Source organism: Mytilus trossulus, chromosome 14, assembly GCF_036588685.1.
Source record: "Mytilus trossulus isolate FHL-02 chromosome 14, PNRI_Mtr1.1.1.hap1, whole genome shotgun sequence".
NCBI classification, from domain to species: Eukaryota; Metazoa; Mollusca; class Bivalvia; order Mytilida; family Mytilidae; genus Mytilus; species Mytilus trossulus.
In genome coordinates this window covers 40,587,330-40,597,656 of record NC_086386.1, presented here as the reverse complement: position 1 = coordinate 40,597,656, position 10,327 = coordinate 40,587,330, and positions in this window count along the sequence as shown.

The following is a 10,327-nucleotide window of genomic DNA, read 5'->3' as shown; positions in this document are numbered from 1 at the left end:
TAGAAATTTTCTTGTTTGTTGAACATTTAATTTAGTGGTTCTCCTGTATCCACGAAAATTGGTATCCAATGAATAATGATGAATCCACAGTAGATTCAATTTCATTCTAACCACTAACCCCTCAGTTATGGTCTATTGACTTTGAAGGTGTTTTGTTGAGCCTACCACTAAAAAGCTTGACATAAGGATAGTGATCTGGCAGTGGTGTTAGCTTACTTCTTAAAAAAGCTTTATATTTTAGAAGGTGGAAGACCTGGGGTTGAAGTCATAAAACTGTGCTCAGTGCTTGGAACACAAAAATCATGCTCGAAACATGAAATCCAGCATTTTGATTGGTTGATTTTCGAGTAGGAGTACAGAAAACTCACTCGAAAGTTTTATGACCGCAAGCTCTGGATGCTTCATACTTTGCATATAGATGGCCTCATGTTACGAAGTTTCAGTCAGTCACATGTCCAATGTCCTTGACCTCATTTTCATGGTTCAGGTACTACTGATTTTGATGTAATGTTAAATTCTCTGTTATTAAAAGTAATAGGTTTTTTGCTCACCTGGCTTAAAAGGCCATGTGAGCTTTTCTCATCACTTGGCGTCCGTCGTCGTCGACATCGTCTGTCGTCGTTAACAATTTTTCAAACATCTTCTCCTCTGAAACTACTGAATGGATTTGAATGAAACTTAGCATGATTGTTCCTTAGAGTATCCTGCACAAAGTGTGTGCTTCGATTTTTGATCCGTCAAAAAACATGGCCACCGTTACTTAAAATAGAACATAGGGGTCAAATGCAGTTTTGGCTTATATCTCAAAAACCAAAGCATTTACAGCAAATCTGACATGGGGTAAAAATGTTCATTAGGTCAAGATCTATCAGCCCTGAAATTTTCAGATGAATCAAACAAACCATTGTTGGGTTGCTGCCACTTAATTGGTAATTTTAAGGAAATTTTGCAGTTTTTGGTCATTATCTTGAATATTATTATAGATAAAGATAAACTGTAAACACCAAAAATGATCAGCAAAGTAAGATCTACAAATAAGTTAATATGACCAGAATTGCAATTGACCCCTTAAGGGGTTATTGTCCTTTAATGACAATTGTTCACAATTTGTTCATCATATTTGCTAACTTTAAAAAATCTTCTCCTCTGAAACTACTGAATGGATTTGAATGAAACTTAGCATGATTGTTCCTTAGATTATCCTGCACAAAGTGTGTGCTTCGATTTTTGATCCTTCAAAAAACATGGCGGCTGTTACTTAAAATAGAACATAGGGGTCAAATGCAGTTTTTATACGACCGCAAATTTTGAAAAAAATTTTCGTCGTGTATTGCTATCACGTTGGCGTCGTCGTCTGCGTCGTCGTCGTTGTCGTCGTCGTCCGAATACTTTTAGTTTTCGCACTCTTAACTTTAGTAAAAGTGAATAGAAATCTATGAAATTTTAACACAAGGTATATGACCATAAAAGGAAGGTTGGTATTGATTTTGGGAGTTTTGGTCCCAACATTTAAGGAAGTAGGGGCCAAAAAGGGCCCAAATAAGCATTTTCTTGGTTTTCGCACTATAACTTTAGTTTAAGTTAATAGAAATCTATGAAATTTTGACACAAGGTTTATGACCACAAAAGAAAGGTTGGGATTGATTTTGGGAGTTTTGGTTTCAACAGTTTAGGAATTAGGGGCCAAAAAAGGGCCCAAATAAGCATTATTCTTGGTTTTCGCACAATAACTTTAGTTTAAGTAAATAGAAATCAATGAAACTTAAACACAATGTTTATGACCACAAAAGGAAGATTGGTATTGATTTTGGGAGTTTAGGTCCCAACAGTTTAGGAATTAGGGGCCAAAAAGGGACCCAAATAAGCATTTTTCTTGGTTTTTGCAACATAACGTTAATAGAAATCTATGAAATTTAAACACAAGGTTTATGACCATAAAAGGAAGGTTGGTATTGATTTTGGGAGTTTTGGTCCCAACAGTTTAGGAAAAAGGGGCCCAAAGGGTCCAAAATTAAACTTTGTTTGATTTCATCAAAATTGAATAATTGGGGTTCTTTGATATGCCGAATCTAACTGTGTATGTAGATTCTTAACTTTTGGTCATGTTTTCAAATTGGTCTACATTAAGGTCCAAAGGGTCCAAAATTAAACTTAGTTTGATTTTGACAAAAAATGAATCGGTTGGGTTCTTTGATATGTTGAATCTAAAAATGTACTTAGATTCTTGATTATTGGCCCAGTTTTCAAGTTGGTCCAAATCTGGGTCCAAAATTAAACTTTATTTGATTTCATCAAAAATTGAATAAATGGGGTTCTTTGATATGCCAAATCTAACTGTGTATGTAGATTCTTCATTTTTGGTCCCGTTTTCAAATTGGCCTACATTAAGGTCTAAAGGGTCCATAATTAAACTAAGTTTGATTTTAACAAAAATTAAATTCTTGGGCCTCTTTAATATGCTGAATCTAAACATGTACTTACATTTTTGATTATGGGTCCAGTTTTCAAGTTGGTCCAAATCAGGATCTTAAATTATTATATTAAGGGCATACGATACAGTAGAGATCCCTCGTTGATTTTTTCTTAAAATTTTGATAGAAGGTCAATTTCAATGTGTACTTTGCAAATATGCAAAGAAAAAAGTACCTTCATGACTTACTTTTTGAGATAATTTGGGTCGAAATTTGCATATTTGGAAGAAAATCCCTGTAATGTCATAAATTATGACTTTTAAAGAAAGTAACAATACTTTTGAACGAAAAGTCATAACTTAACCGGGTTTTCTGTAAAATATTCCCTTGATCCATGGCATCAACAAACTGAAACAAGTTTAAGGTTATATCAAATCATCATGTTCCGGATTTAGATGATATATCCGAAATAAAGAAATTGACCATATTTTTGCGTCTTTTCGGAAGTGCAGAAAAAAATTTGATCGTTGATTTTTTCCTGAAATTTTGGCGGAGTGTTCTTGAAACAGTACTTAATTGATTGCAGAAGAAAAAAATTGGGGTCCATGTGCTTGTGTTTTCAATAAAAGCCATTTACCTTATTTTTTTATGACGTCTGTCAGTATGGCGCTAAATTACGTTAAATTAAGTTTAAATCGCAACAACGTCGTGTAATCATTCCCGCCATACACGAGTTCGCTGTCAAGTATATGCAGGTGTTTTTCAAAGCGTTGATACTTATCATAAAAATTTATAAGATGGTTAATCATAAAATGGAAAAATATTTGTGCTAAACATTTACGAAACGAAATTTGGACAGGAACCTTTTCATAATAAAAAAAGAGAGACTATATAAAAGGATTCTAGCAGATTGCTTTGTCAGATGTACGGCAAAAAAAGAAAATCTGATAGAAGTATAAAGATGCATCTCCGTCCGACATTAGTTCTAAATTGCTTCATGTACTGTAAGAGGATAGACAACATTTATTATTGACATGACAAAATGTGAACCAACTATAAATAAAGTGAGGCGATACCATAAATTGACAACAGTATAACCTTCAACAATGACAAAACCGATACCGTATCGTCAACTTTAAAAGGTCCCGACGTAATTTGATTTTTTTTACATTCAAAAGATAATCATCTTTCAAATTTAAAATATAAGTACATTGTAGTACTTCTTGTTTAATAATAAGAGCTGTTTTGTGCAATTTAACTCATGCCATTATTGCCTCAATCGACTGAAATGAAGTTGTAATATAATATTTCATAGGAAGTACAGCAGCCGGTATAAGAGAATAATATTGAACGATGTCTTTATCAAAAGATAAGTTACATAACCTTTGTTACGGCGTATACGTATGAATATTGGCGTACTTGTTTGTCTGGAAGTAGAGCTATATTTAAAACACTTTGTTCGTCTGTCCAATCGTCTAACTATACGACGAGTTTAAACGTGTGTACACTTTCTGATCTGTCTGTCTGCAATTGGTCTACATTTGCCGATACTTCAATTTTTATCTCTCAATACATTGAAGTGCAATAGGGACAAGCTTATACAAATAAGAAGACGTGGTATGAATACCAATGAGGCAAATCTTAATCAGAGACCAAATGGCTAAACGACTATAAGACATCAAACGGCCTTCAACAATGAGTAAACCCATACCGCATAGTAAGCTATGAAAGGCCCCTACATGACAAATGCAAAACAACTCAAACGGGAAACTTACGGCCTGATTTAAGTACAAAACAATGAACAAACTACAAATATGATGAACAATACCGAAAGACACCATTTAATTACAAGCCCCTTTAACAGCATGTGAACGGGCGTTTTGGTCTATTACATCCAGTTTCATATACAAAAAGATTACAACCAATTAAACAAACTAACGTGTGACAATTCTGCATCTATTGGTAATAGTTTGCTTAAATTCAAACCAAAAACGACACCAATAAATTTGTATGCCCCACCTACGATAGTAGAGGGGCATTATGATTTCTGGTCTGTGCGTCCGTTTGTCCGTCTATTCGTTCGTTCGTCTGTCCGTCTGTTAGTTCATCCGTCCGTTCGTCCGTCTGTCCCGCTTCAGGTTAAAGTTTTTGGTCAAGGTAGTTTTTGATGAAGTTGAAGTCCAATCAACTTTAAACTTAGTACACATGTTCCCTATGATATGATCTTTTTAATTTCAATGCCAAATTAGAGTTTTTATGCCAATGTCACGGTCCACTAAACATAGATAATGATAGTGCGAGTGGGGCGTTCGTGTACTGAGGACACATTCTTGTTTTGAAATCTTTTTAATGGACTTTTATTGACAGTTTTTCTTCATACACATACAATAGTATATGTTTTTAAAATATCAATTAAAATCGGCAATTTTTTTATGTACCAATTTCAAGTCCAGAACAGGATGAGACACTCTCTTTATTTATTATTTTATTTACGAATAGGGGTGTTATACGACCTTGTCCACCAATGAGGGTCTCGCACATGCAGTCGGTTTTGTTATTTCATTGATAATCTGTTAAATTTGGTCTTACAATGACAATTCTCCGTAAAATTTGGAGGCTGCCAATGCTAAACAAGAAAAGAAAAAAAAAGACACAAACTTAACTATTTTGATTCTGATGTTTTTCAATTCAAGATAGTATTATTTACTTCGAATTCATTATCAATAAATGAAATAACTGTTCTCGTCATGAAAAATATTGCACAGCTGTACAACACGCCGTAGTAATGACTTTTGTGTATGGATTTCAACACCAAACCCGATTCGGCCACCCTACACGCCATAGATTTTGTTAATTTTTTATCATTAATCACGGGTTCATACATGTGCAATTAAATATTTGCCGCTGGACGTTTAGCAGCTACCAATACTCATAATAAGCTATTGCAGGTCGTTTTGTACTGAATTGTGTTATTGGTAAAATGTTTTTCAGCATGTTACAGTTTAAGCAAGAATAGTAAGATAGACCCCAATCCTTGACATTTTTCTTTCTCTACGTTGAGCAGATTCCTCTGGGCCGTGCAGTTTTGAAAGTTATTCAGTGCCAGACTAAAAAGCTCCACAATTCTTCTTCCGTCTTTCCATGTTATACTGTCAGTACTCTCTTCTGTGTCTATCACCATTTCTTCAATTTCGTTATGCAAAATTGTATTTCATTGATTTATTTTTGTATATCTCAAGTATTTCTCCTTTTAAAAATCTCACTGCTTTTCGGCGTATTTTTCCGTCTTTTAGAAACGGCATGGCCACTTTTTTAGCAGGTACTTTTTAGAAATTTGCGCAACCAAAATTAATGACGTCAGTGAATATTCCGCGAAATATGACTTCTTTTTAAGCAACGTCGCGAAATGTTAACGTTTTTATTAGAAACATCGCGAAATTACAACGTTCTGGCTACCAACGTCGCGAAAACAACACGAACAGTTTTGAAAACGTTATTATCTGCCCCTGCTACTGTATCGTATTCCCTTAAGTATTGTGCAATAGCAAGTCTTTTCAATTGCACAGTATTGTGCAATGGCAAGAAATATCTAATTTCACAATATTGTGAAATAGCAAATTTTGTTTTTAATTAGAGTTATCTTTCTTTGTCCAGAATAGTAAGCAAGAAATATCTTATTGCAAGATTTTTTTTTAATTGGAGTTATCTTTCTTTGTCCAGAATCAACTTAAATCTTTGTTATATACAATATACAATGTATATTCACTTTTTACTACCAACTGATAAATTTAAATAATCTTTACCATTCAGTGATAACAAGCAGTTTTTTTACATCTTAATATTTTATGATGTATTTAAATGAGTAGTTATTGTTGCAAACTCCATTAGAAAATTTTAATTGAGATTAGTTTTGGAATAAGGGAAAGGGGGATGTGATTAAAAAATTGGGTTCAATTTTTCTCATTTGAAATTTCATAAATAAAAAGAAAATTTCTTCAAACATTTTTTTGAGAGGATTAATATTCAACAGCATAGTGAATTGCTCTAAGAGAAAACAAAAATTTTAAGTTCATTAGAACACATTCATTCTGTGTCAACTATTTAATCACAATCCAAATTTAGAGCTGAATCCAGCTTGAATGTTGTGTCCATACTTGCCCCAACTGTTCAGGGTTCAACCTCTGCGGTCATATAAAGCTACGCCCTGCGGAGCATCTGGTTGGCTTATATCTTAAAAACCAAAGCATTAAGAGCAAATCTGACATGGGGTAAAAATGTTCATTGGGTCAATATCTATCAGCCCTAAAATTTTCAGATGAATCAAACAACCCATTGTTGGGTTGCTGCCACTTAATTGGTAATTTTAAGGAAATTTTGAAGTTTTTGATCATTATCTTGAATATTATTATAGATAAAGATAAACTGTAAACAGCAAAAATGATCAGCAAAGTAAGATTTACAAATAAGTTAAAATGACCAAAATTGTCAACTGACCCCTTAAGGGGTTATTGTCTTTTAATGACAATTGTTCACAATTTGTTCATCATATTTGCTAACTTTAAAAAATCTTCTCCTTTGAAACTGCTGTATCAATTTTAGCCAAACTTAGGCTAAATGAGTTTCAGAGTTTCAGAGTATCTAGTATAAATTTTATATTTCATTTCCTTGTATGTCAAGAAACATAGCTCCTATGGCTAAAATAGAACATAGGAGAAAATGATTTTTTTTTTGCTTTTGAAGAAAATAGGACAATTCAAAGAACATTTAAATAAATTGAAAAGCCAAAATAATCATTGATGAGAGATTAAACCAAAATAATTCAGGTGAGCGATTCAGGCTCTTGAGAGCCTCTTGTTTTGGTATGTGCGTACCTTGCTAGGTCCTCATGCCAAGCAGACAGTTTTCACTTGACCACTACCTCATTTCATGGATCAGTGAACAAGGTTAAGTTTTGGTGGTCAAGTCTAAATCTTGGATACTATAAGCAATAGGTCTAGTATATTTGGTGTATGGAAGGACTGTTATGTGTACATGCCCAACTGGCAGGTGTCATCTGGTTCAGGGGTTATAGTTAAGTTTTTTAGCTCACCGCTTTGAAGGTCTTTTTTAGCTCACCGTTCTGAAGGAAACGCACATAAAAGTTCAAGGTAGCCTAGCTACACGTGTGCTAGGTTAGATCTTAGTATACCTTTCCATATAAATGCAACTACAAAACGAATTATTTGTCCATATATTATGCTTTTTTATCATTATTGTTATCTAATTGTGGTTAAAAATGTCTTTTTATAAACACAACACTTATATATATCACGTAAATATCACTTTACATTCAAAAATAAGATGCTCTTGTCCCGGCTGAAATGCATGTAACTTATAGTATATTCGCCTCTAGATCACATAGCCGAAACCAATCAATTTCAAACTTTGCATATATATGTGTTTATATCACGAGTCATCTTAATATGACCGGACAATCACTCCAAAGTACAAATTACCAGCATTGACAATGGGAGTACCTTCATGACGTAGAACGTTCAAAAGTCGATTGACACATAACGGTTTTTTTTTCTTCAATAAATGACGTTTACGATAATTATTTAAAAGAACTCTGGCGAATCACGTTACAGATATGTTGACGAATCGTGCAGTTTTAACCTAGAACGGTAGCCGAAAATAATCTTTAAAGTTTTGACGCCTGACGGTACAAGGTAGATCTATTCATACCCTTTTATGTTTGACTATAATTAAGTAAAATTTACAGAAGCACTATAATGAACATTTACTTACTATTTTATTGCCAAATTTCCCTGACATGATTTTATCAGAGAATCTGAGAAAAAAAATCACAATTATTTGAGTGATTTTGTTAAATCCCTATTCAAAATCAGTGATTTTATAAAATCACTAATCACTCAGTTCCGAGAGAGACATGTATATATGTCTCTGGTTCCGAGTGATAATTCATATGATCTCTGAAATTACTAGTGATTTTACAAAATCAAACTGGAAAAACATTAAATCAAACATACAAGTACTAGAAGGAAAAATTAAAACTATATACAATACAAGTAACACCAATGAACTTTGGCAAACATTCAAAGCAGACCTTATAAAGACAATCAGTACTTACATACCACAAAAACAAATAACACATAAAATGAAATTGCCTTGGATCACAGACCAACTAAGAATCAAGATAAACAAAACTAAACGTCTGCACAAAAAAATCAAAGAAAAATCATCATCTGCAAATTAGATACAAACACATGAAAAAAACATTGCAGGCAGATATGCGTTCAGCCTATTGGCATTATATTGAAAACATGATCCTAGACATCCCAATTGAAGAACTTGGAACCACCAACAAAAAGCACACACCAAAAAACTTGTTCTCATATATCAAGAGCATGAGAAATGATAATTCAGGTGTAGCTGCACTAAAAAAGGATGGATTGCTCGTAACAAACACCAAAGATAAGGCAAACATCCTCAACCAGCAATTTCAAAAGGCATTCTCTACTGAATCATCTGCAGATCCAATACCAGTAAAAAACTTATCATCACATCCACAAATGAATGAAATTAAAATATAGAAAAGGGCGTCAACAAACTTCTTCACAACATTAATCCGAATAAAGCCACAGGCCCTGATGAACTATGTGGGAAGGTATTAAAGGAAATGAAAGATCATCTCAGTCCTATCATCACACTCATCTTTCAAAAATCTATTAACAGTCATAAAATACCTTCAGACTGGAAACATGCAAATGTCTGTCCTGCATTCAAAAAAGGCGACAAAAACAATGCCATAAATTACAGGCCAATTTCACTAACATGTATACTTTGCAAAATAATGGAGCATATCATAGCTAGTCAAGTAATGGAACATCTTGAAAAAAACAACATTTTATATGATTTACAACATGGCTTCCGATCAAAACGCTCTTGTGAGACACAACTATTATCTTTCATTCAGGACCTTGCAAGAGACAACAATATTAACATACAAACTGATGTCGTTGTGATGGACTTTGCCAAAGCTTTTGACAAAGTCCCTCACAAAAGATTACTTTACAAATCAAAATACTACGGCATAGAAAATAATACCTTGGAATGGATTGGTGACTTTTTACACAACCGTACACAAACAGTCATGCTAGATGGAGAACAATCAGAAAAAAATTGGGGTAACATCTGGGTGTCACAAGGCACTGTCCTTGGTCCAATTTTATTCCTCATGTACATAAACGATTTCCCAGAATATTTACATCACAGCACCTTAAGATTATTTGCCGATGACAGCATCATCTATAGAAACATCAAAAACACAGATGATGCTGCCAAACTACAACAGGATTTAAATTCAGCGGCACGTGCACAATGGGAAAAAGACTGGTTAATGTCATTCCATCCAGACAAATGTTCCATACTAAGAATTACACAAAAAAAGAAACCAGTCAACCATGACTACATCCTGCATGATCACATCCTCCAAACTGAAACAGCTACAAAATATTTAGGCATAACCATCCAATCTGATCTGAAATGGAATAAACACATCCCCAATAACGTAACAGCTAATGCAAACAGACAACTGAATTTTCTCAAACGTAACCTTAAAGTTTCATCCCAAAAAATCAAAGAAAGGGCATACATGTCATTAGTTAGACCTAAGCTTATGTACAGTTCTTGCGTCTGGGACCCTCACACCAAAAGTCAAATCAACCAAATTGAGATGGTCCAACGCAGAGCTGATCGCTACACATGTAATAAATATCACAATACCAGCTCTGTCTCAAACATGCTTGATCACCTACAGTGGCCTACATTAGAACTGAGACGTATACAAACAAGACTAGTGGTATTCTATAAGATCATACACCAACACATAGCAATTTACCCTAAAGATCTTCTTG